This window comes from Sciurus vulgaris (assembly GCF_902686455.1).
Source record: "Sciurus vulgaris genome assembly, chromosome: 6".
In the NCBI taxonomy this organism is placed as follows: Eukaryota; Metazoa; Chordata; class Mammalia; order Rodentia; family Sciuridae; genus Sciurus; species Sciurus vulgaris.
The window spans coordinates 157,916,127-157,942,725 of record NC_136466.1 but is presented as its reverse complement, the minus strand read 5'-3'; the positions used below and the strand labels follow the sequence as shown (position 1 = coordinate 157,942,725).

General features: G+C 42.4%; 1 long non-coding RNA gene across 2 annotated transcripts in view; it reads right to left on the bottom strand.

Moving 5' to 3' along the window:
• Window positions 1–2,855: 2,855 nt before the first annotated feature.
• LOC306664003 overlaps window positions 2,856–26,599 on the bottom strand; it is a 58,068-nt gene continuing 34,324 nt past the window's right edge. Inside the window, exons 2-3 of one of the 2 annotated variants that reach the window (XR_013764608.1) lie at window positions 4,636–4,781; window positions 2,856–3,031 (exon numbers count right to left, since the gene is read on the bottom strand). This is a non-coding gene — a long non-coding RNA (uncharacterized lncRNA). Of the gene's footprint in view, window positions 3,032–4,561; window positions 4,782–26,599 lie in introns of those variants that run through there. The other variant, XR_013764607.1, reaches the window with a different exon arrangement.

The window sequence follows — 26,599 nt, the reverse complement described above, 5'->3', positions numbered from 1 at the left end:
ATTTCCTTATTTTTGGTGTAAATGAAAGAAGTTGGTCTTTACCACTGGTACCTCAGATATTCTTTGAGTTCCTCTCTTCTCAGGGATTCTCCTGGCTTCTGGTTGCTCTGGCTCCATTACAGGGCTGGACTTCCTAACTGGTTAATCTGCCCAGATGTTTCAAACCAACAGACTTATCTTCCTGTGACTCTTCTGTCCCCCAGGACTTGTCTTCATATCTTCCCTCGAAGCTGCTTGTCTCTTTCCTCCAGTCTCAAAATTCCCTAAGGTGCAGGATTTCTTTCTTCCTTTACCATTCCTATTCATAGGACTCGGAATCAAGTGACCTCAACGGACTCTGTGGTCACTGCGGTCTCATGCTTTTGTGGTTTGTACTAGGGTGGAAGCTCTGTATGTTTTGTAGCCCAAAATGCACTCGGTCCTGAGAAGCATGTCCGAGGTAGGCGTTCTCCCTGTGAAAGTGCACACGCTCAGCCCCCGGGGGAAATGTAGTGGAAGTCCATTCTGAAGCCGTAAGACTTAAATCTGGACCGTACAGCGAGATTTGGTGTGGACCAGGCCGCCGTGGCTCAACTCCAGCCCTCCGAGTGTTTGCATGGCCTGAGGGCTGAGAGCAGGGCTCACATTTTTAAATATTTGAAAATACTAAGGAGGAAGCCACGCTTTCAGTCAGTACCTTCAGTTCTGCTCCTTTGAGCCATTGGGGAAATGGAACCGTGAAAAGCATGCAAAGAGAAAAGCATGCAAAGAGATGGAAGGGGAAGTCCTGCCATGTTTTGGGCCAAAGAGTAGCATGTCTGGAAGAGGAAGTTCACATTCAGGAGAATTAAGGAAGCCTCCCAGGAGTGTTGTTAGGAAGCGCGTCCTTAAGGTACATTCTGTGTATGCACATGTGCGTGCGTGCGTGCGTGTGCGTGTGTGTGCTTGATACAGGATGTGTAAGCATTCAGTGTTTTTAATGTGCTCAGAGGACCATGGATGGAAGGACCCACGACCTCTCTTCTCATCCTCTCTTCTCTCTTCCTGCCCATGAGTTTGTCACACAACTGTCCACGTGCAGGCCGTGGTTATTTGAATTCAACAAGCATTTCTTGAGCACCCATGAGGTGCCAGGCACTGTGCTGGGTGCTGAGGGTGTGGGGAGAAGAGGCAGCCTGGTCCCTGTATGTGACGTTGCAGCTGAATGAACTAAAGGAAGATCATCCTCTCTAAAGTCTCGTTTTCTGCTCTCAAAACTGTAGGCAAGTGACTCAGCAATGCCAAGCCGCGTATAAACCTCAAAGAATTGAAATCAGGTATTCAAACAAATACTTGGCCGAAAATATTCATAGCAATACTATTCACCATGGCCAAAAAAAAAAGTGGAAACAATTTTATCCATCACAAGATGAAGGGTAAACAAAATGCACTTTCCACACATAATCATTCGACCATATAAAGAAAGTTCTATATGTGCTGTAGTATGGAAGAATTTTCAAAATGTTCTAGGAAAAAGAAAGACACATGTTTTAGTCAGCTTTTTCACTGCTGTGACTAAATGATCTGACCAGCACAATTTTAAAGGAGGAAAGGTTCATTTGAGGGCTCACAGTTTCAGAGGTCTTAGTCCTTAGAAGGCCAGCTTCATTCCTCGAGGCTCGAGGTGAGACAGAACATCATGGCAGAAGAGTGTGGCAGAGGGAAGCAGCTTGCATTATCAGGAGGGAGAGAGAGAAAGAGAAAGAGTAAGAGAAAGAGAAAGAGAGAGAGAGACACCCCACTTTCCAGATACAAAATATGTACCCCAAAGCCACACCCCAATTCCCATCTCCTCCAACCTCACCCTACCACTCGGTTAATCCCATCAGGGATTGATTCACTGATAGCGTTAATACTCTTACAACCCAATCATTTCTCCTCTGAACCTTCCTGCATTGTCTCACATGTGAGCTTTTGGGAAACATCTCACAGCCAAACCAAAACAACAGGAATGGTCAGATACTACGTGATTGGGTTTATATAAAATATCCAGGATAATCAAATCCATACAGAGAAAAAGTGAATCAGCAGTTGTCAGGGGTGGTGGGGAGGGGAAATTCAGAGTGACTACTTAATGGGTGAAGGGTTTTCTTTTGATATCATAATAATTTTGGAGCTAGACATAGGTAGTGGTTGCACAACACTGTATTATAAATTCCACTGAGTTGTATATTTTAAGATGTTTACATTTATGTGAATTTTACCTCAGTACCCCATGAATTCCAAGGCAAAGTGGCCTTGGTATTTTACCAATACACAGTCATGGTATTTGCCAATACAACGTGCTCATCATGGACTCTGGAATGCTTCACATGGATTATCTCATGGAATCTTCAAATTAACTTGTTGAGGGAGACACTATAGGTGTCTGCATCTAATGGATGGGAAAGGAAGCTTGGAGCAAGACGCGATGTGTCTAAGGCACAGCCTGCAGGCGGCGGAGGCGAACTGACGCCCAGGCAGATTGTCTCCACACTGGGTCACCAGCCCTTGACTCATCCCTTGACTGTACTGTCCCTGGTGCTTTTCCCCACATCTCCTGCTTCCTACTTCTCAATCTGCCGGTGACTCTGAACATCTAGCGTAGGAAGGGTGAGCTCCTTTTCCTCTGCGATCCCAGGCTTTCTGCACATTGTGTAGGGCAGGTGTTTTGCAGAGGCTGCTCGCCACCTGGCTGACTTCACGTATTCAAGGGTTTGTTTGACACACACACGTGAATGGCTGATAGATTTCACAAACGAAAGGTGTTTAAAACTGAATTTCTGGGCTCCCTGCCTCCAATCTGCTTGCCCCAAGCCCTCCCCGTTCAGCCGATGACGCTGTCGACCTTCTTGTTGCTTGGGCTGCGAGTCTTGGCATCATCCCGAGCCCTCTTCACCTCGTTCCAATCTGATCCGTCAGGAAGGCCTTCGCTTGCTTCTAACCAAAGGAGGGGCCGTGTTTTCTGCATCAAAGGCTCAGTCTGCTGAGCTGTGCAGAGTGGGATCCATGAAAGCTGGCAGCAGGACTACCTCTACTTAGAAAGAGAAATTAAAGCAGTGATGAATTTGCTAACTGCTCAAAGTCAAGGGCAACTCCGTTTTAACCACTGCTTCCTACACATTCTAGACCTTGGTGCTTCTTGTTCTCAAAGAAGTGATTTGATATTGTGATAGATTATAAAAATGGTCACAAATCCTGTCCCTCCTTGTGTCCAGGCCCCTGTGACGTGGCCGTGAAGATTCTCCCATCAAGAGAAGGAGTCATTTTCTCCATTCCTTGAACCTGGGATCTTTATCAGTGCTGAGCCTGCAGAGCTTCTGTGCTCTCCTGTGCTCTGGATCACCCCCTGCCCACCTAGACTAGCCACCAGAAGGTGAGATGCCATGCAGAAGGCAAATAAAGTACTCTGTTCACTAAACAACCTCCTGCCATCTCTGAATGTGTCAGAGGGGAATCAGACAGAGGACTCACCTACTACCACACAACCACCAGCTGATCATCTGTACATCAGAGACTGTAGCAGAAGAATCACCCAGCTGAGCCCAGCCACAGAGTTGTGAGCTAAATGAAGAATTGTGGTTCAATGTCAACATATACTGAGATAATTTGCTACCCAGTAAAAACCGATGAGTGATAACTACCTTTTTAAAAAAAATCTAGTTTGCCTGATTTGTCTTAAAAAGTCTTTCAATGCAATGTGTGTATGAAAATTATTTTGTCTTCTAATTTGAATTTGAAGTTGTTTAACTTCTTAAATATTGCATGCCCTAGACCTCACAGATACAGGGAGATATTGTTGTTGTTTTGCTATGTCACCCTTGGGAACCATCCCTAATCACAAAAAGGTTTGATATTTTTAAGACGTCAAAGCAAAAGAACAACAAAAATGCACACTTGAAATTTTGAAAAGCTTGAATATAGGCATTTGTGACAATTGCTTTCTTGACATCTTTTAATCTAGATAGGCTTCATATGCAGAGAAAAAAAATCAAAGACACAAGAAGAAAGAAATATACTTTAGCTCACAGGGCCTCACCTGTCTACACAAGTCATTTCCGACTATGGTGAAGTAGTTTAGAAGTAGCTCTCTCATTCACCTGAAGTGAGAGGTTTTAAGCACTGTTGGTGGTCTATGGGACAGGGGGAGTGTAGTTTAGGATACTGTCCCTATGTCAGCACTTTCTTTTTGGGTGGTGGGGTACTGGGGATTGGACCCAGGGATACTTATCCACTGAGACATATCCCTAGCATCCCCCTACCCTGCACCTTTTTAAAATTTTTTTTTTTTTTTTTTTTTTTAATTTTGAGACAGGGTCTTGCTAAGTTACTTAGGGCCTTGCTAAATTGCTAAGGCTAGCCTTGAAATTGTGATCCTCCTATGTCAGCCTCCCAAACTGCTAGGATTACAAGCATGTGCCACTGTGCCGGGCTCAATTACTTTCTATCAGGTAATAATTATGGGTAGGAGAGCTTCATTTAGTTTATGAAATGTGTAATACATGAATACTTTGGGAGGTCAGAAGTATATTTTACAAATAAGACACACAAAAGGCATTATGAATACTGGGAAAAAAATTTTTAGGAACAAGATTCTTTTGAAAACACACAGGCGAACAAACAGCTATTTTTAAATACCTAACGTGCAGAAGAACTAATTCCACTCTAACCACAGTTTTCCAAAATGCCAACAGCTTCTCGCAGGTTCTCTACATTGCAGAGACGCCCCCACTTGTGGAATCATAGTGTCAGCCTAGAAGGTCTGCTTTTCATTTTCGTCAAACCTGGAAGCAAAAATAAGAAATATGTCACCCTTTTCTTTTGAACTTTGAAACAATTTATTTTGGCCAGTGTAGAGAATATTTTCACACAGACAGTATTAATCTCATTGTAAAACAACATGAAATGAAATGCATTTTGAAATGCCAACCAAAAAAACAGTTTTGCAAGAAACTTGTGACATAGCCATGCTAATCTATGTCACATTAATGTGGGGACAACAATAGCTCTGTGTGTGTATATGTGTGTGTGTGTGTGTGTGTGTGTGTGTGTGTGTGTGTGTGAACTTTCATTGGAAACAACACATGGCCATGCTGCCATTTTAACAAGAGAACTAAGCAAAATCCTATAGTGGCTTAGGGAAAAGGTCAATGAAACCAACTATTATGGGTAAATTGTCTAAATAGCATACAGATTTATGAGATTCTTGTTATACCACATTTTTGTTCTTTTGATAAATGTTCTTCTAATATGTTTGTTGTCTTGTTCTGCTGAATGTATTAGTTGTGACTAATGACTTATGACTAAACAGGACACCCAGGGAATTCGAGGCTTCATAATGCTCTCTTTGGAGTGATACTGCTTTACATACAGCAATGAACATAGTTTGAATTACACATTTGAGTAGAAGTAAAATGAGAACTATTTTCAGTTTATATGTGTTTGTATCTTTTTGGCTAATGACTTCTTTCCAAATACCTATGGTCAATATTTGAAATATACTTATTCAATGTATTTTAAAATACTTATTCAAAGTAGAGAACACCTGTAGCAGAATTAGGTGAAGGTAAGTCTGCAAGTGGTTCCTTGCAATTTTCTAATGACCTTGCTGCACACTTCCTCTAATACACAGATCCCCAAAATTCATCACACGCAACCTTCTTGTTGGAGCTCAAAACATGGTACTCTAGCCAGGCAGGGTGGTGCACGCCTGCAATCCCAGAGGCTCTAAGGCTGTTGAGGCAGGAGGATTCCCAGTTCAAAGCCAGCCTCAGCAACTTAGCGAAGCCCTAAGCAATTTAGTCACATAAAATTATGATCAAGTAAATCTGCAGTGCTCCCCTCTAGTTAGCCAGTCTCCTGGCATCACACCATCAATGACCCTTTATGATGGGCAGGAAAGAGACCACCTCTTTTCTGTCCCTATATTTTCTTAGAAAAAAAGTTCCATGAACAATGAGTTGAAGCCCTCTCTGCGACCCCCAGAGACTGGAGCTCTGTGTGGGACTCTGCTGTGGGTGTCAGAATCTTCCATATTTGAAGGCTTTGAGAAACAGAGCGACTTTGGGTGGCGGAATTTTGAAAAAGTGAATTGGTGAATTTTCAAGGAGTCAGTGCTGTTGATATAGTGATTCATTTGGGGACATTTTTCATAAAATGTTTCCTCTGGGCTCCTGGGACTCCCACAGTCTTGAGAGGACTTCCGTTTTGGCAGGAGAGCAGGATCTACCAATCCAATGTTCCCTTCTGATCTGTTGGCATTTTTCCCTTTTCTGGACTATTCTTGGTAGCTAGCCACAAGAGCATATAAACGATGAAGTCATTCATTATCACAAGCCCAGGAAGGAAGAATGCAGCCACATTCAATTCAGAAAGACATTATTGGGTGCCTACTGTGTGGAAGGCTTTGTCCTAGGTCCTGAATGTAAACGGTGGGTTTGCACTTCCTGCAGTGCGCCCAGCTCCCTTTGAGACCACAGACACATGCAGGTATCCAGGGGCCTCTAGACTCTCAATGTGGTGCCAAGTAAAAGGACCACTGGCCTATGATTCAGAACATTGTGCACTGAGTTCAAAAGTCTCTATCTGAGGATGCAAACAATAATTTAGGGACATCCCTTCTGTAACTGTATAGCTTCTATATCATCAGGGATTGGTTCTAGAACTTCCTGTGGAGGCTGAAATCTGTGGGTACTCAAGTCTCTTGTATCAAATGGCATGATATTTTGCATATAAAGTATACATATCCTCCTGTACACTTAAATCATCTCTAGATTGCTTTTTTTTTTTTTTTTTTTTTTTTGTACTGGGGATTGAACTCAGGGGCACTCAATCACTGAGCCACATCCTCAGCCCTATTTTGTATTTTATTTAGAGACAGGGTCTCACTGAGTTGCTTAGCACCTTATTTTTGCTGAGGCTGGCTTTGAACTTGAGATCCTCCTGCCTCAGCCTCCCAAGCTGCTGGGATTACAGGCCACCACACCTGGCTTTAATATAGAGCAAAATATAAATGCTATGTAAATCATTGCTATACCCTACTATTTAAGGAATAATGACAAGAGAAAGGAGTTTACATGTGTTCAGTGCAGAAGCAATTATGTTTTGAATATTCTCCATCTACAGTTGGTTGAATTTAGGACATGAAGTTGCTCGTTTATAGTGTGACACTTCCTGAAGTTAAACAGGGTGAGAGATTATCTCTGAGTCAGCTGAGAAAGTTATCACCTACTTCACTCTTTTGCTTTCTTTGGATGTGTTAGTTATCATCATAGTAGATATCAGCTAACTAGGAAAGTGGCTTGTACCAGGACTTTGTGATGAAACACTGACTCCTGACTCCAGCAGTCTTCTTTCAGAACTTTGAGTAGAAGGAAAGATGTCTTAAGCCTTAGATTATCGGGAGGAAAAGCACAGATTTTCATCTTATGTAGACTCTTCAACGCTACAGGTCAACTCAGTGTAGGCCCACCATGACCAAGTCTGCTTTCACAGATGCTTAGCTGAAGACCAGTCTGTATGTCCAGTGGACAGTGACCACAGGGGTGGATGAGTGGAGAAGACGACACCAGCCTTTCTCTGCTCTCAGGGGGTCAACAACCTTTGTTTCTCAATTTCAAGCACCCCCAAATTTACCAACCTAGAGCAATATTTCTAAGTTAGGCTCAGAGCTCCTTCAGGTAGTGTGAAGAGTTGTCTCGATTTGCCTAGCATATACTAGGGTCAGCACTGAAAATTTTAGACTCCAGGGACACCCCCAGCCCTGGAAAAATCAGGACAGGTGATCATCTTGCCCTTAGCTCTGAGAGAAACATGGAGTTCAAAATACCTGTAGTCAATGATGTTCAGAAACGGCTGCCTGTTGTCACCTCTTTTAAAAAAAACATAGTAAAATCACATAACTTAGAATTTACCTCAAGTATTTCTTAATGTACCATTCAGTACTGTTAAGCACCATTGTGTTTTCTTCTTTTAGAGACATAAAAGGCACAATAGCATACCGAGTCATTCAGCAAGTTCTTCAGCAAAGAAACCTGTTCAAACTTATAGTTTCTCAAACTTATCTGACATGGAACCCTTAAGCAATACCTCTTAACACTGCTGAACATAACTTGTTGAATGGTGTTATGGCCCATTTTTTATCTTGTGCAGTAATAAAGGTATTGGATGATGTTTTCTGTAAAGCAAATTTCTGTTTTCTGGAAGCATCTACAGACCTTTGTTGATTTAGATAGAGGTATCAGAATTGTGTATGGATAAAACAGACTTTTGAGTTTTGACTCACAAAGCTTCCTACTGCAAAGCTATCGGTTCCTTGAGGAAGAACAAATTGAATCTCTGGGTTCTGCATGATTGAGATGCAGTGGCATTCAATGTATTTTTATTGAAAAGAACTAAACTCATATTCTCGCTTCCACTGAGGTAGTGGATTCTTAATTACAAATATAATATACTTTGTTTAATAATTAGAGATTATCTGTATTGAAAGGTTGTGATTAAAAGTTTTAAGAGTGGATTTTATCATCTAATACATCTCTTTACCCTTACCTTATCAATTAGAAGTTACCACAGACATCATCTACCTAGATGAATAAATTGAGACCCACGAAGACAAAATTGTTTATCCCAGTAAACAAGAGGATTGTGGCCAGAACCTCCACTACCTGGATCTTAGTCAGCAAAGGATGTTTGTTAATATCTCAGTCTGTTTTCTGTTGCTAAAACAAGATGATAGAGATGGGTAATTTATAAGCAATAGAGGTTTACTTGTCATTCTAGAGGCTGGGAAGTCCAAGAGCATGGTGCTGGAATTTGCTTGGCAATTGGCTCAAGTCTTTCTGCTTCTATCCAGGAGGCCTCTAATGCCTTCCTGGGGGCCCCACCCTCATGACTTTATCTCATCCTACTTACTTCCCAAAGGTTTCACCTCCAATTACTGTCAACACATGAACTTGGGGACTGGGTTTCCAACTCATGAATTTGGGGGTCACATTCAAACCATGGCAATTGGAGAGTATTTTGGAGACTGATGCCTGTAAAAAGGAAAGGAGGGAGGAATGATTAAGTGAGGGAGACGTTGAGCTGTAAAGCAGCCCTGACCACAGGAGTGCTGAAGCGGGGGTGGCCCTGCGGAGTCGGCACACATGACCTCTTTACCCGCACGTGGCCCAGTCACTGCCGTGGGCTCTGGGCTGGGGTGTGGCCTTCAGTGGAGAAGCTCCTTTCAACCCTCACCGGGTGGACGTGGGGAGGGTTTATGCCTGAGCCCTGCTATCAGGAAGCTCCATCTGAGGGGTTTTCTGTGTGGGACATCTTTCCAGGACTCTCACTTCCTCCTAAACAGGAGATTATTGGATCAAACTATTCTGCCTCAGAGAACAGAAAGAACCCAGTTGAGAAGTTGCTACACAGCAGATTCCTTTCTGAAGTGAACCCTGGACAGATGATAGTACTGCTTTTATGTCAGCCTGCTGGATTATAATTCTGTTTACTTTGATAGAAACTGAAGGTGAAAACGGTCCTGGATTAGAGGGAAGGGACAGGGAGAGAGAAGAAGAAGAGGAAGAAGAGGAGAAGGAGGAAGGGAAGGAGGAGAAGGAGGAGGAAGAGAGAAGTGGGGAGGGCAAGAGAGAAATGGGAGTAATGAAGGAAAGAAGAGAAAGAAAAAGAGAGACAGTGATACCAGAGCAGAGGCAAGATCATCACGGACTCCACAGAAAGGTGTCATGCATCCACCTTTTTTTTTTGGTGTGGTCATGTTATTTATTGTTTGTTTGTTCTGTTTACATGACAAACAATACATGACAGCAGACTTCATTTTGATTCATTGTAAGCAAATGGGGTACAACTTTTCATTTCCCTGGTTGTCCATGATATAGAGTCACACCATTTGTGCAGTCACACATGTACATAGGATCTGATGTCTGTGCATCAATCTTTTAAGTTTAATTATTGCAGATATAAGTATAAAGTTGGTCCCCTCTCTTTGGCAACAGAGGGTGGTGGCTAGCAGCAGCTTGGCCCTGCGAGTCAATCTCCTGACTCAGTTTCTCCAATTCGATCCTGCATGGATGGGTGACCATAGGTCTCAGGTTCCCAGGATCATGCCAGAACAAGTCTCAGAAGGTGGTTGAAGATCTTCATCTGAGGCAACTGTGGCTGACATTTCTCTTCCTAACTCACACCCTTCCCTGTGTCATCCCTGCTGGCTCACCTGGAACCTCCTGTTCTTTTCACGGCAAGGACTTTGGCTGTATCTTCAACCCATTGTTAACTAATCTGCTGTCCTCCACAGGGACACTATTTTTTCTTGAATTGGGTCCACTAGAATGGGGGCCGCTCTTTTCCTACAATCTGAAATCTGTGGCCAGCATTGTCCTGTTTCTGTTCCTGTTTCTAGACATGACTTCATTTCCCTTGTGTGAAGATCCTCTTGGTTTTGGGATGTGCCATCCACCTAAACCACCTTACTATGCAGTGGATCCATGACATCCACTGACCTGATCTCTCTCCCACATTATGGGAACTCTTGGCACAGGGTTCATGGTCTCCATCTCTGGGTCAGCATCTGTGGGGCAATTTGACATCCACATAGATAATCTCAAACATGGTGGCCTCTAGGACTTCTTCATCTCAGAAACAGTAGCATTGACCTTCACTGCACCTGGGCATCCTGTGCTCTCCATAGCCCCAAACGGATTCACTTCTGAAAACGTCAACAGCAAGAGCCCATGTCTTGGGTGAGACCCCCAAAAACAGACCTGAAGAGGAATTCCAGTGTTTGGATGGGAGCTAATGCCAGCAGAGAGGTCGAGGACCAAGACAAGGAAGGGAATCAAGAATTCAGTGCCAAGGAAGCTCCCACACTGGGCAACAGGAGCTTCCGCCCCCTGGATACCCTGGGAGCCAGGGGGAAACATCCCCAGAGTCATCTAGGGGAAGGGGAAGGGGCTGGGCTAGAGAGTCACCAGTGACCACTGGTCATTGGCTGAGGGTTGATTCTAGGGGGCATAACTACCCAGTGGCCTCAAAGAGAGTTGAGGCAAAAGCAGGTGAGTCTGGCCAGACTAGGGTGTAGACATGGGGGCTGCTGCAGGACACTGGGGCACGCTGACAGTGTGACTTCACCTACCATTTTGGCTTTCTTAACCGTGTATTTTCTCTAAATATGCATTTCATCTTTATGGAGGCCTCTAATCCCCTGGTTTATTCATTTCCACTAACTATTGGCCTCGTGGGGACCACAATTCCTTCCATATGGAGCCTGGATCCCAAGGACAATTAGAACTTCTTTCTCATAAGCTGCTCAATTTCATTGTTTTCTTGTATCTTTTTGTTTTTTCCTTTTTCTTTTTTAACCACAATTTAGGATTTCCCAACCAAGCTCAGACTATCAGGGCTAGGAAGAAATGCCCACCCAGGCAAACTGGTGCCTCTGCAAATTAATGGGAGTCTGTGTCTTCCATTTATTTTTCTTTTTTCCTTTGTCTGCTCTCCCTTTAATAACTCTCAGCTACTCATTAAGCTTTCCTCCTCTTTCAAGACACCTTCCCAGCTCTTACTCCTTTCATCCCCAGCTAATGACTCACCCAAGTCACCAGAGAGGATTGTCTGCATTTTCTGTCTCTCGTTTCCTCTCCTGGCTCTTCCTCAACCCACCCCAGAGTGATTTCTGGCCCCACTGGGTTTTCCCTCCATGCCAACCTAGTGGACGATTCTACAGTTATTTTTTTTTTTTCCCCTTAGCAATATTCTTGTACATCCCCAGCACCTATTTTCTGTGCCACCAAGATATGATGTGGTTTTTTTTTTTTCCCCCTTTTCTATTTGGTCATTTCTTCTCTTTGAAGTTTCTTCATCTTCTACCTAGTCACTGAATCCTTGAGCTCCCCAAGATTCTTTCTGAGGCATGTTCTTTTCTTTTGTATTCTGTCCATAAACAATCTTATCCTGTCCATGCCTCCTGTTTTATTTTCATTTGGACTTCTCCTTTGAGATCTAGGCTCATAGGGCCAATAGCCTACATGTCATCTACTCTTAAAAGACTCAAAGACACGTTAAAATCAATATATTCAGAAGTAATTACATGATATTCCTTCCAAATCCAGACCACTCACAGTACCCTTCTCAGGAATCCACCCAACTTGGTGCAGATCTAAAATCTAGGAGCTAGCCCCAACTGTCCTTCTCCTTGTGCTCACTGAATTTCTTTTGAAAGCATCTTCTCTTTCAATTTTCACCTTTGTCCCCTTTTCCAAGCTGTAGGCATCTCTTCCCACTGGTCTATCTTCCCTCATTGGTCTATCTTGCCCTCTCTGGGCTTCTCTACTCTATTCTCAAGTCACAGCTAAACTCAACTTTATGAAAGTCTATGAAATACAACTGTGATCGTAAGAAGCTCAGCTCCCTTCCCCCTTTAAAACTCGTCAATGACTTCCTAGTGCTTTGGGGATCAGGATGAGCCCTCCTGCCTGCATTGCAAGGCCCCTCCTGCCTGGTCCTACTGTGTCTGCAGGTTCATCTTGCACTGCACTACACCACACTCCTCCTGCTCCAGCCACACTGTGTCTGCTCATCCTGGGACTCCCAATATTCCCCACTTGCACAAGGCTTTGGCTCATACCGAGCCTTCCTCCTGTCTTTCCCTATTAGTTGTCTCTAATGCATGGACTGGAGTTACATCACGTCACCAAGTGACATGTCCTGATGTTGACTTGTGTGCAATAAGAGTTTATCAGTAAGAGGAATTGGCATGCTCATCAAGGAAGGCTTTGATGACACCTGATTCTATAACCTCTTATTGAATTACATAATTTGCTAAGGCATCTGCCATAGTGGCAATTATGCATTTATGGTTATTTGCTAATGCCTGCCATCCTACTAAGTTTTAAGATCCAAGAAGACAAGGATGAAGCCTAGGGTGCCAGGGTACTTATCAGGTGCTCAGAAAATAGTGATCAAAATCATGACTTGATGGATGAATGACTTCTTTCCTCTTTTCTAGAGAATATTCAGTTCCTTGTGTGGTTGGCCTTCTTTTTCCTATACAGGCTCTAATAAGGGGTCTCTGCTCTACATGAAGCTCCCAGCTCTGCTTTTAGCCACATACCCTCCCTCATCTCATTCTGCTCATTCCATTCTTATCATTAATATTTTAGATTCCATTAGGAAAAAACACCTTCCCCAACCTTGTGTCTTGTCTCTGTTCCTTTACAAACTCCTCCAGATAAGTAACTCATGCTAGCTCTCTCCACTTTGCATTTTCATTGTGCTCTTATCTAGTCTTGTGACTTTGACCTTGAAAGCAATCATTCTCTTGAACCCCAGACTCAGATAACCAATTGCTGCCTCAATATCTTTATCTGCATGTGTAAGTCCTCCTTTAATTTTCCCCATTACTCCTCTTTCAAACCTTCTCCTCTGCTACTTTAGAACAGGTAAAGAGAGCTTCCCCTGCTCAGTTATAAAGATAGTTATCCCATTCTGCCCATTTCAGTCAGTCATCTCGTCTTGCCTGCTGTATTTTAATAAGTGTTTCTGCTGTATTTTTATAAAGGTTTCTGGAGTCTCTGTCTTCATCAGTACCGTAGCTGGTCTTTAGTTCCTAAACTGGGGAGAATTACCAGCGGCCTCCCAGGTCAGCCTGGGCCTGGCTCAGTGTTATTAGTCAGCTTTTCGTGGCTGTGACGAAAATACCTACAAGATCAACTTCGAAGAGGAAAAGTTTATTTTGGCTCATGTTTTCAGAGGTTCAGTCTGTGGTTGGATGACTCCATTGCTCTGGGCCTGAGGTGAGGCAAAACATCATGGGGGAAGGGCCTGGTGGAGGAGTGTTGCCAGCTCATGGCAGCTGGAAAGCAGAGAGAGAGAGAGAGAGAGAGAGAGAGAGAGAGAGAGAGAGAGAGGGAGAGAGCGAGTGCACACGGAGCCCAAGACAAAATATAATCTCCAAGGGCATGCCCCCAGCGATCTACTTCCTTCAGCCTGGCCCCACCTGCTTCCAGAAATCATCAATCCATCAAATGGATTAATCCACTAATGAAGTGACATCTCTGACAATCTAATCACCTCACCTCTGAATATTCCTGCATTGCCTAGCACATGAGCTTTTGGGGGACATTAAAGATCCAAACCAAAACATGAGTATTGCTTTGCTGGAGTGATCTTTCTAAAGCACAAGTCTGATCATGCGTAGCCCACTCCCTGAGTTCAGACTCTTACTGACTTTCCAAGGCTCCAGTGCACTGATGGGGCATGGAAGGCCCCACGTGGTTCTATCTTCCCCTTCCTCCAGCTCCTTCTCTCTCCTCGCTGGTCTTCATATACCTAGTCCTTGCTCTTGTAAAGCAGAAAGTTGTACTGCTTCATGCTTCTGTGCTTTTTCACACACTGTTTCTTCTCCTCTCTGACCTCTGGAAATATGGAGAAACTCCTACTTATGCTGCAAGTTCCAGGTCAGTAAGTACTTGTCTTGCATAGTGATCCCTGACATTCCCAAATAGCATTGACTGTTCCCAATGTATTGGCTACACATTCTACTAGAACTCTTGCAGGCAGAGCTGCTGTAGAGGGTTGTTCAGGTTGTGGACTGCATAATCTTTGGGTCATCGTTATCAAATGGTGCACAATCAGCAAATCACACATCACAGCCCCGCTTTTGAACCATTTTCCTTTCTTTGTCCTAAAAGGTCACGGGAATAGGAAAGGAGGCTCCATATGATTAAAAATGTAAGATGTGGAACATGTTTGTTGGAATGCTGTGCTAACCTAAGAGGCGTGACGTACAGGTGTGTGCTGAGTCAGGATGCTTATGTATGTAACGCAGGACCTTAAAGAGGTTCTGCTGTGCTTCCATGCTAAAGTGATACACTGTGCAAGAGGTATGGTAAGAAAGGCCTGGCCTGGGCCGCAATGGCATTAAATAACACCAGAGCAGGAAGAGCTGGGAGGACACAGGTGGACTATTTAAATAAAAATGAACAACGGAAAAGTGGCCACTGCAAATGAAGAGGAGGCTCCTCCCTGTCTGCATGGGGGTGGTAACAGGTGTTGGCAAGGGGGGGGGGGTCTCTCAAGTCAACCTCCTCCGGGGCTTGAGTTCCCTGCTGTGCAGAGTCCAGGACCATCAGAGCTGGCCTGGCGGTGTGGGTCATTCACATGCTTGCTCCCTCCCCCACTGGGTCCAGAGCTTCTTTAGGCCAGGAGCTGAGATTTGATGGCCACCAGCATCCTACATGGTGCCACGCCCAACATGGGCCCTCCACACCCTTCCCAGCCAGCAGATGAAACGAAAAGGGAGGCTTATGAACTTTGACAAGAGCAGGATAACAGTGTAGTCAAAGCGATGCTTTTTACCAGGTGCCTGGAGATCTTCTAAGTGCTTTGTATGCACCAAATAATTTTATCCTGGTGTGGAGGTGTTCTAGTAATCCCCATCTCCTTGATGCTAGGGATGTTAAGTAACCTGCCCAAGGTCACCCAGCCTCCAGTAAGGAAGGGGACTTGACTACAGGCAGCTGCCTGACTGCAGAGCCTGCCCTTATGCTCTTCTGCCACTACCGGCTGTGATGGCAATTTCAATCTGAAGAGATGTTGAGGATTTTAAATGTGAGGTAAGTGCACTTGGTGCCTTGGACCCACACAAGCTCAGTGGGTTTTCCTTATTTATGTTCTCTTTGGAGAAAGTTTGACTCTTTGTTTTGGAGCCTTAGAAAGCCCTGTTTGTTCATGGAGACTGTCCTCTCTGGACTCTTACCTGCCATCTCTTTTCGCTTGTTCCTGGTGGGTGAGTCAGGAGGGAGAGACACTGGCAGTTTCACTGCCCCTGGGCTACTCCTCTCTCCTCTCTGGTGGATTCCTACTCTGGGTAGAAATCAGGGAGGTTTTTCTCCACTCGTCTTTCTGCTTTGGCATTGCTTCTGGGGAGGTGAGGCTGGGGGTTACGGACCCATGTTCGGAAACACCTGGGAGCATGAGATTTTCCCTCCTGGCCTGTTTAAAAGAAGTGGATGCAATTCTTTCTCTAGCTACGCTTTTCCTTATGTTTTTCATTACCTTTTGTGAATTAGGCAATTTTATAATTTGGCTCCCTGTTGTCATTGCACCCCGGAGATGAATACTTGTATTTCTTCCAGAAACATTTATAATTTTCCTTTATATTTAGCTGTATTTCTCTAACCTATGGTGAGAATTGAAAGGCAGAGTTAATAAGGTCTGTGAGTCTGAAGTTTCTTGGCCAAAAAAAAAAAAAAAAAAATTCACACCTGACCAGCATTTGATGAGAATTCCTCATGCTTCATCATTTTCTTTGGGTCCCAGCAGGCTGTTAGACACATATATGTTGACATTTTTGTAGTATATACTAATAAAATAAGAGCTTTGACATTTTTACTTAGCTGTGAGGGAGAAAACAGGCATTGTATTTAATATGCATGGAATCAATACTCACAGCCAGGTTCAAATTAATTTTTTGATCTAGATCTTTAAGAATGGTTTAAAATAGTCCCTTTCCACCCCACTCAAGGTCTTTTCTAATTATGTTGTTGGTTGATCTAAGAATCTGTAAGTGCTGGTCTTCACTTTTCCTCTTCATGAAGGCAGGCAGGATTCTTAGATTTCCTCTCTTTCCCTCAAAATAGGACAGCATTCCCTTATAATAATGTAGCCCACGCTTACAAGGTAAGGATGAACAAGTCTGTGAATTTCTGCCCTTAAACCTCTGTGTTTGGTTTGGTTTGGTTTTAAAATGTTCTCAAAATGATGCATGATGGTGACACTTTAGTTCCAGAACTGGGATTTGGTATATTCCTAGCGATGGCAACTGAACCTCCTTATAAAAAAATTTTTATGAAGAGTTGAGTGAAGGTGTTTTCCTGGGATTAAGTAAAATTCTGCTTGGAAGGAAGACTGTTAACTGTGGATTAGAGGTGGCTGGGCTTCTAATATGGGGGATTTCAGTGGCTTGAGCCTGTAAGTCGTTTACACGAGGCCACAAGCCCTGATCTTTAGTTTGGAAAACGCAACCTCTGTATTAGTTGCTAGGTTTGTTGCAACAAGCTGCCACAGATTGGGCAGCTTAAACAGTACAGCTTGATTTTCTGGCACTTCTGGAGGCTGGCAGTCCAAGATCAAGGTGTTGACAGGGTTGGCTTTTCCTGAGGCCTCTCTTTGACTTACAATGTCATCTCCTTGTCCCTGCGTCCCTCGCGTGATCTTTCTTCTGTGCTCCCACATCTCTGTCCTAATATCCTATTTTTATAAGAACACTAGTCAGATTGGACTAGGGCCCACCGTAAGACTTTGTTTTATCTTAATTACTTCTTTCAAGGCCCCATCTCCAAATGCAGTTGTCACCTGAGATGCTAGGGGGAGGACCTCAGTACATCTACAGTGCAGGGATACAACTCAGTGAGAACAGTCCCTCTAGGTACTTAGGATTCCAGTCCCTGGTAGGTACTTGGGACCAGAACTTGTTCAGGTCATCCTGGCTGTGTTAGTTAGCTTCCTATGGCTATGACAAAATACTGAGATAACCAACTTATAAGGAGAAAAGTTATGTTTTAGCTCCCAGTTTTTGACTGGGACTGGGTTCAGGTCCACGATTGGCTGGCCCTGTTGCTTTGAGCAAGGCAGCACATCATGACAGGAACACATGACAAAGCAAAATCCTCCCATCAAGAGCCCGGGAGCAGAGGAAAGGAAGGAACTGGGGTCATCTCGCAGTGCTCACTGGGAGCATCCCTCCAGTGACCTGGACTTCCCATAAGGCCCCACCCCTCAAAGGTCCCATCACCTCCCAGTAGCACCACCCTGGGGACAAGTCTTTAATCACTAGCCTTTAGGACATTTAGGAGCCAAAGTACAGCAATGGCCCTATTCAATGTGGCTCACTGATACACTGAAGAACAATGATGTTGGCCTACCATTTGATACCACCAAAGAATAAGGAGTGTTTTAATCCCAGAAAAACTGTAAGATAAATAAAGTAATTCACTATGATTACATAATAAATATAAGAACCAAGAGTACTTTTAAATCATCATAGCTCAGCCTACCAATGGCAGACCAGCCTACCAGTCATGATTAAATGACCTCTCAGTACTTATTGAGTAATTAGCTCTGGTACTGATATTTTTCTTCATCCATTTGGGGCAAGCGCTTTGCTTGGCTTAGAGCTAAGATACCTTGAGAGGTCCTCGAGAGATTCCTGGTTTATGATGACAACTAGGTTGAGATCCAGACACAGCGGGGTCCCCAGTGGGAGTGAACCAGATGTCAGCGGACTGCCCACCCACCTTCCAGTGGCGATCAGATCTGCTCTGCAGCCGTCTGATGCTCTTGCCCCTGTTCCCATACCTCCTGTCACGCTCCCGGCCACCTCCGCTTTCGGCTTCTGGCTTCGGCTCAGTGTTTGTCCCCCTCTGTCTTGCAGCTCTTCTTTAATTTTTTCCTTGAAGCCAACCCAAGCTTGAGACCCGCCCTTGGTTATTTGCTCCCTCTGTTAATGTCTGATGCATGTGAAGCAGCTGCGTGTGGGAGATCTTTGCTGGAAATTTGATGGCAAGGAAGGTTACATGGAGTCCTGGACTCGCCTGTCTTCACCACGTACTTGGGCACTTCCATCTCCTCTGATTTCAGTTCCCCATTCTCCTGAGGTCTGTCTGATGTCCGCTTCTCTTCTCTCCTGCCCTTCCCCTTTTCTCTGCTCTTCCCTTCCTCCCTCACTCCATCCTTCTAATTCTTTCACGAGTTAAGCAGTGCTGTCAACTGTTTTTTTGTAGATCGCCTCCAGATCACACTGTCAGACCTCACCCTCTCCCCCTTATATAATCATAGTTCTAGGCCCCAAATGAGGTACTGGAGCTAACTGGGCTAATGAGTTTCCTTAACTTTATACTCAAGCAAAGAGATTAAGTATCAGCATCTGCGCTGGAGAGAGTTTCACACATTCTGTGAAAATTTAGGTAAAGAAGTGACTAGGCACAACTGCAAGTGTTTGGTCCTAGTCACAGGAGGTGACTCTTTATCTGAAAGGATAAAGAGGAGAGAATGAGCCCTCCTTCCGCTCTTCACTAAGAACTAGCACAGGGGTGCTTGTAGCTGAGGGAGGGAGGGATACCTTTTCCTCACACAGCACGAGGCTCCTGATTGACACCTTTATTACAAAGTCAGATGAAGGAGAGAAAGCATAGCCAATTCATTCAGTAAGGTTTTAAGTGGCATGAGAGCCTTTAGAAGTAAAGACGCAGAGACCCAGGGAACATTGTATTTCCGAGCTAAGTCTGATGAAAGAAGTAGATAGGGGTGGAGAAAAAGTGTTGAACAATGGGTTTGTTCTAATGGGAATAAACCGGGGTGGGGAGTCCTCGGCAGGGTCTGCTTGCTTATGGTCTTTTCATGCCTCTGTAGATGGGGTAGGACAACATGCTTTTGGGGTGGTGATGGAGTGAAGTGACCTTTCTAGATTTTATGGCTTACGGTCGGGGAGAATTCTAGTTTCCATGACCAGCTTAGGTGCAGCTATGGGAAAAAGAGAGAAGAGGACAAGAAAAGGAGGGAGAGAGTCTTGCTGGGAGTGCACTGTAAAAAGAATACTGCTTAATCCTCTTGAAAAATGGAAGCTCTGACTTGGGCAACTAAGCCTCAGGAGTCTCAGCTGGGAAACAGTTTGGCATCGGACAGTCCATAACAGCTGTCGATGATCGTACCTCTTTCTCAAAGGTTTAAATTTCCCTTTCCACTTAGTGTGGTGTCCTCTAGTTCCATCAGCTTTGACACAAGGGACAGGGGTTTATTCTTTTTCGTGGCTGAATAGTATTCCACTGTGTAAGCAACCCACATTTTCTTGGTCCCTTCACCCATTGATGGACCCCTTGGCTGATCTCATATTTTAGCCATTGTGAATAGTTCTGCAGCAAACACTGCAATTCAAGTATCTTTCTGATGTAATGATTTCATATCTTTTGGATATCTACCCAGTAGTGGGATTTCTAGGGCACCAAAATGCAGTTAGAAGAGAAATCAGTTCTGGTGTTCTATAGCCTAGTAGGGTAACTACAGTCTACAATAGTCTCTGAAATATTTCAAAATAACTAGAAGAGTTCAAATGTTCCCAATTAGAAATTAATGTCTGAAAAAGTAGAAATGATAATTACTCTGCTTCGATCCTTAGACCTTGCATATGTGCAGTGAATTATTTATTATTCAATACCCTATAAATATGCACAAGTATTATGTCAACTTCTAAAAAGCTTATAAAAGAAAAGAAATACAACTGCCATTCACAGGCAGCGCCTTTTCTATCTTAACTCCTTCTCTACCAAGAGTCAAAGAGCACTGGAGCAGAGGGCTGGGTTTGAGGACAGTGCAGAGAGGGTGGCGATGGGCACAGACCTCTTCATCCGAGTGGATACCTGTTTATTTTTATAGTCATCTCTGAGGCTGCTAATGGGCAAAAAGGAAATCAGTAAGGACTCTGGATTTATTTTAGAGTAAAACCTAAAGACCATAATTGCAGGACTTCAGACAAGGTCTGAATTATGATCTGATATGTTTTTAGAAACTTGACTGTGGTGGCTGTTTTGAAGTGATCTCCCAAGTTGCAGGGGAGGCCTATCCCCCCAAAAGCATGCAAGAAAATATTAAGAGAAAATTGGATGCAGATGTATTCTTTAATCTGGAAAATAGTAAGAAAGACGCTAAACTTTACTGATATTTAATATATACCTTGAGAGTACATGTGCATAATTTCTAAATAAATGTCATGTTGAAAATGACTCCTCAGGAATATTTTGCTAATAGAGACACACGATCCAGAAAGTTTGGACTCAGTATATAAGAAGATGAGGAGCAGGCAGGCTAGACGGAAGCAGATGGGTTTTGGCATCAGGGAGATGCGGGGGTGGAGAAGAGGGGGAGACTGGGTGGTTGGGATAAAGAGGAAGAGGAAGATGGGAATGGAATTTAGGAGCTAGGTCCTACAGGATCTGATGATTGATGGATCGTCAGTGAACCTTTGATAAAAACCTTATCCTGGGCTGGGGATATACAGCTCAGTTGGTAGAGTGCTTGCCTTGCAAGCACAAGGCCCTGGGTTCAATCTCCAGCACTGCAAACAACCAAACAAACAAACCAAAAAACACCTTATCCCTCCTTGAAAAATGTATGCCTTCTTGGTACTTCCTCCGACCTGCCATTGTCGTGTTGTGGCAAAGTACTCCCGTTTCTAACTGGCCTTTCCCTCTCTCAGCCACTTGGGGCTGTATTCTCAGTAATTCAGTGAGAAAGACAAATGGTGCAATATGAATATTATACTAAATGTTTTAAGAGTTCAAAAGTAACTATTTTCTTGTATAAGGCAGTGTTCTTAGAATTTTGCTTCAAGAGAGAAATAATAATGCATTACGATATGCTATGGAATTAGGGTTCTTAAGACGAACTTTAGAATTCCGTATTACAGCTTGGAAATTATGAGTTCAGTCATCTGTTGATGACTGTTATTTGAAATTTATGTGGTAATTAAGGACACTATTAAACACTCATATTTTACCCATTGCAAGTATTAGAGTAAAATTCACCATAAAAGCTATTTTTTCCTTACAAAAATATGGGTCAAAATTAGCCATAAAAGTTATTTTCAAAGCATTTCCTTTCGGACACTTAAGGAATGCTGACTATTCAACAAACAGTAGTTACATGAAGAGGATTTTTGGTCCCATGATCTGGCTGAAGCTTTGCACAAACAGCTGCTTATCTCATGAATGGAATTTCCTGTTAATATTCTTGCAGGCTAATTGTTCATCAAAAGTATAACAAATGTCAACAAATATCACAAATGTGTCGCATCTCGATATTTAAGAGACAGCAGAAATAGTTCAGATGTTTAACTTGCCTATGCTTAAAAAGCAATAGCACAAACTTTAGCTCTGTCACAGACTATCTTAACGGGATTAGTGTTATTCGGAGAAACCATTTGGTTTCAATGCTCTCTTAATTTACAACAACATATGGCTTACGATAGGCTAAAGGAGGAAACAAAATTGTCATTTCAAACACTAATGCTTAAAGCACCTTTGTTTTGGATGGACTTCTCAGACATTTCACCCCAACTTCCTGTAGAAATAAATTTCCTTAGATTTAAAAATGCATCAAATGGACTCCTAAATTCTTTGGCAGCAACCACAAAGATCTCTCTACCTTTTAAAGTCAGATGTGAGTCTCCTAGGGTGGAGGTCCTAGTGGTAGGAAGTAACATCACCAGGACACCAGGGTTCCTATCAGAGGTGGAAATCTAGTGTCAATAGAAGCTTCCTGGAACACAGACAACAGCTTTTTTTTAAAAAAAGCATTTCCAATTGTTTTTCCCTCCCAGTAAAATTAGCATATTTGCACTAAGGTGTAAACTCCGGAGCTGTTTTAGGAAGGTGAGCACAGAAAATATTTTAGCATAACACTCTGTCCTCTGCTAAGTTCAGGTGCTGAAGCACTGGAAACCAGCTGCAAGTCCCTCTTCTAGGTGATGTCAATCTTCGCTCCTCTTTCAGAAGTCCGAGGCCAACGGAATCAGGCTGCTGGAGACCAGAGGCTCCTTCCTGTTGGCATGTTCTCCTGAAGAGGGTAATACAGGTGGAGCATCTCTAATCCTAAAACCCAAAGTCTGAAATGCACTGAAATCTAAAGCTTTTTGATGCTACAAGGGGAAAATTTCACAACTGACCTTATGTGATGGGGTCATGGTAAAAATGCAGGTACACTAAAACTACAGCATACAATTACTTTCAGGCTGTGTGTAAAAGGTATGAATGAAACATAAATGGATTTTGTGTTTGGGTCCTATCTCCAAGGTATCTTTATATGCAATTATTCTAAAATCTGAAAAAAAAAAAAATTCAAAAACCTGCAACACTTCTGGTTCCTAGCATTTTGGATAAATGTTATTCAACCTGCACCTTCCCAGGTACTGGGGGCCACTCCTTGAGTTACAAGGAGCGGGTTTCAGTTGTTCCCGTATCTGTAATCTCATCTGTTTCTGTAGATTTTTAGCCACAAACTCTCTCTTTTGGCCTTCTTGTGTTTGGTATCCAAGAACACCCAAGTCCGTGATGATTAGCTTCTATACACCAAGGCCACACTGATCCTGTACACCAAGGCCACCCTGGACAAAGGTTAGTGTTATCTACTGGTCACTGTCTGTTGCTCATGGTCTGTGCTAATGCAGTTTTTTTTTAGTTCTGTGTAGCTCAGTGTCCTGAAGTAACAATGAAGTCATGAATTTAATAAACATTCAATGAGCATCCTTTCTCACATACTCTGCTGTAAGTGGGGCACACAGGGATGAGTGAGAGATTGTTCCAACCCCCGATACATTTGCATCAGGAAGATGACCTAAGGAAGGTATTGGCAAACCACGTCCAAGGGCCACATCTCAGGATATCACTTGTTTTTGTAGGCTGTGCTAGCTAAAAAGATTATAAAATAGCATGCAGCAGACATGTATGTGAACTGTAAGTCGGAAATATTTATTATCTGGCCCAGTATTGTAAAAGGTCGCTCACCCTTAACTCAAGGACTGTAATGCAAAGGAAAATATTTCAAGATCCTTAACAGGAATAAGATTTAAAGGTCATTGGGATCCAGAGGAGGGAAATACCACTCTGGATACATGGGATCAAAGAAAGGCCTATAAATGAAGGAAGTGGGCTATAAAGAAAAGGTGGTATTTCAATAGAAGGAAATGGAACAGAAGCCAACCCAGGACGAGGCAAAGGGGAGAAAGAGCAAAGAATCCCTTATGGCTTCTCATTCCTTACTGTACACGGTAACCCCCTGGGAAGCTTTGAACATAGATTCATGCCAAACCCTGAAACTGAAAATAAACGGAAACAAAAATTCCTAACTGTATCAGGTGGGAAATATAATTACACAGAATAAGAAGTATATTTAAGGAATTTTGAACTCAGTGCGCCAACTAGAATTCCCTAATGGGAGATAGTAAAAGGACAAGAAGAACTGAAAAGAACTCTTGAACTTTCCTTAGTAGTTTCTGAATAATAGTAAGGCTGGCCTTGTAATTATGACATTAATTTACTTGTGTTGGGGACAGAACAAATTACTATATATATTAATTTTTATTAAGAATCAAGATTTTTGGTGTAAGGGGAAATTGAAACAAATAAAAATCAAAGATGGTAAGAAGATTAAGTTTTAATCAGAAATATTGGCATGAGTTCATGATTTCAATGCATGTATATACATGCATTATATATATTGTTTTATTTAAATGTGTGTGTGTGTGTGTGTGTGTGTGTGTGTTTCTACTTAAGGGATCTAGAAGTGTTGGCACTACAGTAGCTATATGACACATCTGCTGCTCAGACTTGGTTTTTAAGAACCATCAAAAGGAACTGGCTTCTTGGAAAAATGGCTGATTCTTGGCTTGGCTCAGGGAAAGTTCAAGGTGAGAGAGGGAGTCTTACTGTGCCAGATATTGAAAAGTGTCAAAGGTTAATGAAGTCATACAAAAGATTATAGGATCAGATTGACATCCTTCCCAGTTGGCAAGTTTAGGACAATTTGAGCATTAAAAAGGATGATAACCGTTACTGATTGGAAAATATGAAATAAAAAATTCTAAGTCCATAGTTATGAAAAGACAGGGAGAACAAGAAAAAAGAAAGAAAGAAGTCATTTGCTGCTCTTGGAGGTGACACACATAAAACCGTTGATCTAAAAATTAGTAATGAGGTGGAAATAATTAGCATTCACTGTGCCTTTATAAACAGAACTATAGTTCATCTCAATTTGTTGAGGACACACTCTTCTCCATGGGAGAATACCAGCTAAGAAATAAAAAGGATGACGGGATTTAAAAAGCAACTCTATGAACTCATACATTGCAGGTAGAAATATAGATGGTACGGCCACTGTGGAAAAGAACTTGACAGGTTTTTTTAATTTTTACTTTTTATTGGAAAGTTAAACATACATGTACAGAGTGACCTAGCAATACTATTTCTAAGTATTTGTTCAAGTAAAATAAAAACTTATGTTCATATAAAAACCTGGATTAGAATGTTTTTATGGTTTTTAACTATAATTACCCTTAACTGCAAACAACCCAAATGTCATTCAGTGGATAAGCAAATTGGTACACCCATAACACAGAACAAAATTGAGCAACTCAAAGGAAAGGATTATTGACACGAGTAACGACATGGATGGGTCTCAAATGCACTTTGCTGATGAAAGAAGCCAAACTCAAAAGACTACACGATATTTGATTTCTGGTAAGTGCCATTCTAGAAATGGCAGATCTAAAGGGACAGAAAGAGATCAGTGGCTACCAGGGGTTGGGGTTGGGGAGGAGTTGAGTATACTGGGTGAATTTGGGGTGTGTGTGGAACTATTCTATCTCCTAGTGGTTGTGGTGGTTACACAAATGTATTTATTTCTAAGATTTGAAAAATTGTATAGAATAAAAAGATGTATTTTTACTCTAAGTAATGCCTTAGTAGAAGAGTTAAAAAAAAAAAAGTGAATATTTTGCAGTGATTCTTTCACTGTCATTAGTGAATGTTAAAAATAGTAGTTGAAATTTTGCTGAGAAAACAGGGTATTAGTGGGCTAGAGTACTACCTCATAGATTCCTTGTAAATTACAAATAAAAAAATGTATTTAAGGAGAGGTGGATGGTTGCCTCTTTAATCAAGGGACCAAACTCACTCAGCATGGCACCTGACAGTATGTACCACCTGATGTGAAGGGAAGTATCGATTTCCTGTGAATTGCATCTTCCCCAGAGTTCATTCTGAGTCTATTTCTTTAGACTTTAATTTATAGGAAACTCCTGGGAAATGATGTACAAGTTAAATGACACCATGAAGAGCCAATCAGACCAAATATCTATTGGAGACTATTCTATCTGGCCTTCTGTTCTAATCAAGTCAGCGTAATGAAACAAATAAATAAGGAAAGGAGAACTCAAGAGCCTTAAGGACCACGTGCAATGCACAAAATTTGATTGAATCTCATTTTAAAAAAATCTGCTACAAATCTGCTAAAAAGGACATTGGGGGACAGTGGAGATGTGAATGAACTGGACAATTATTGTGTTCATTTTCTTACATATGATGATGGTATTGTGGTTATGTAGGAAAACATCCTTATTTCTGGATAGTTCAATCCTAAAGTACTTAGGGATCCCATGTCATAACTGCAAATTATTTTCAAATTGTTCATCTCTCTGTCTCTTGGTCTCTCTCTGTCTCTCTCTACATATATATGTGTGTGTGTGTGGGGTGTGTGTGTGTGTGTGTGTGTGTGTACACTTATACACATGTGTATGTATATTTATATCTGAGATCCATCATTTGCATATAAATATATATATATGATGTATCTCAGATTTTTCACACACTATTCTTTCAACTCTTCTTGATGTTTAAAGTTTTTAATAAAAAAAGGGGAAACAATACCACTTCCTATCCCAGGACTAAATAAGTTAGGATGTGTTGGGGACAAGACCTAAGCTATAGCATTTTTAAAAAGTTCCCCTGATGCTTTTTAAAAAATATATAAAACAATCATTTTATTGGGCTCTTGGATT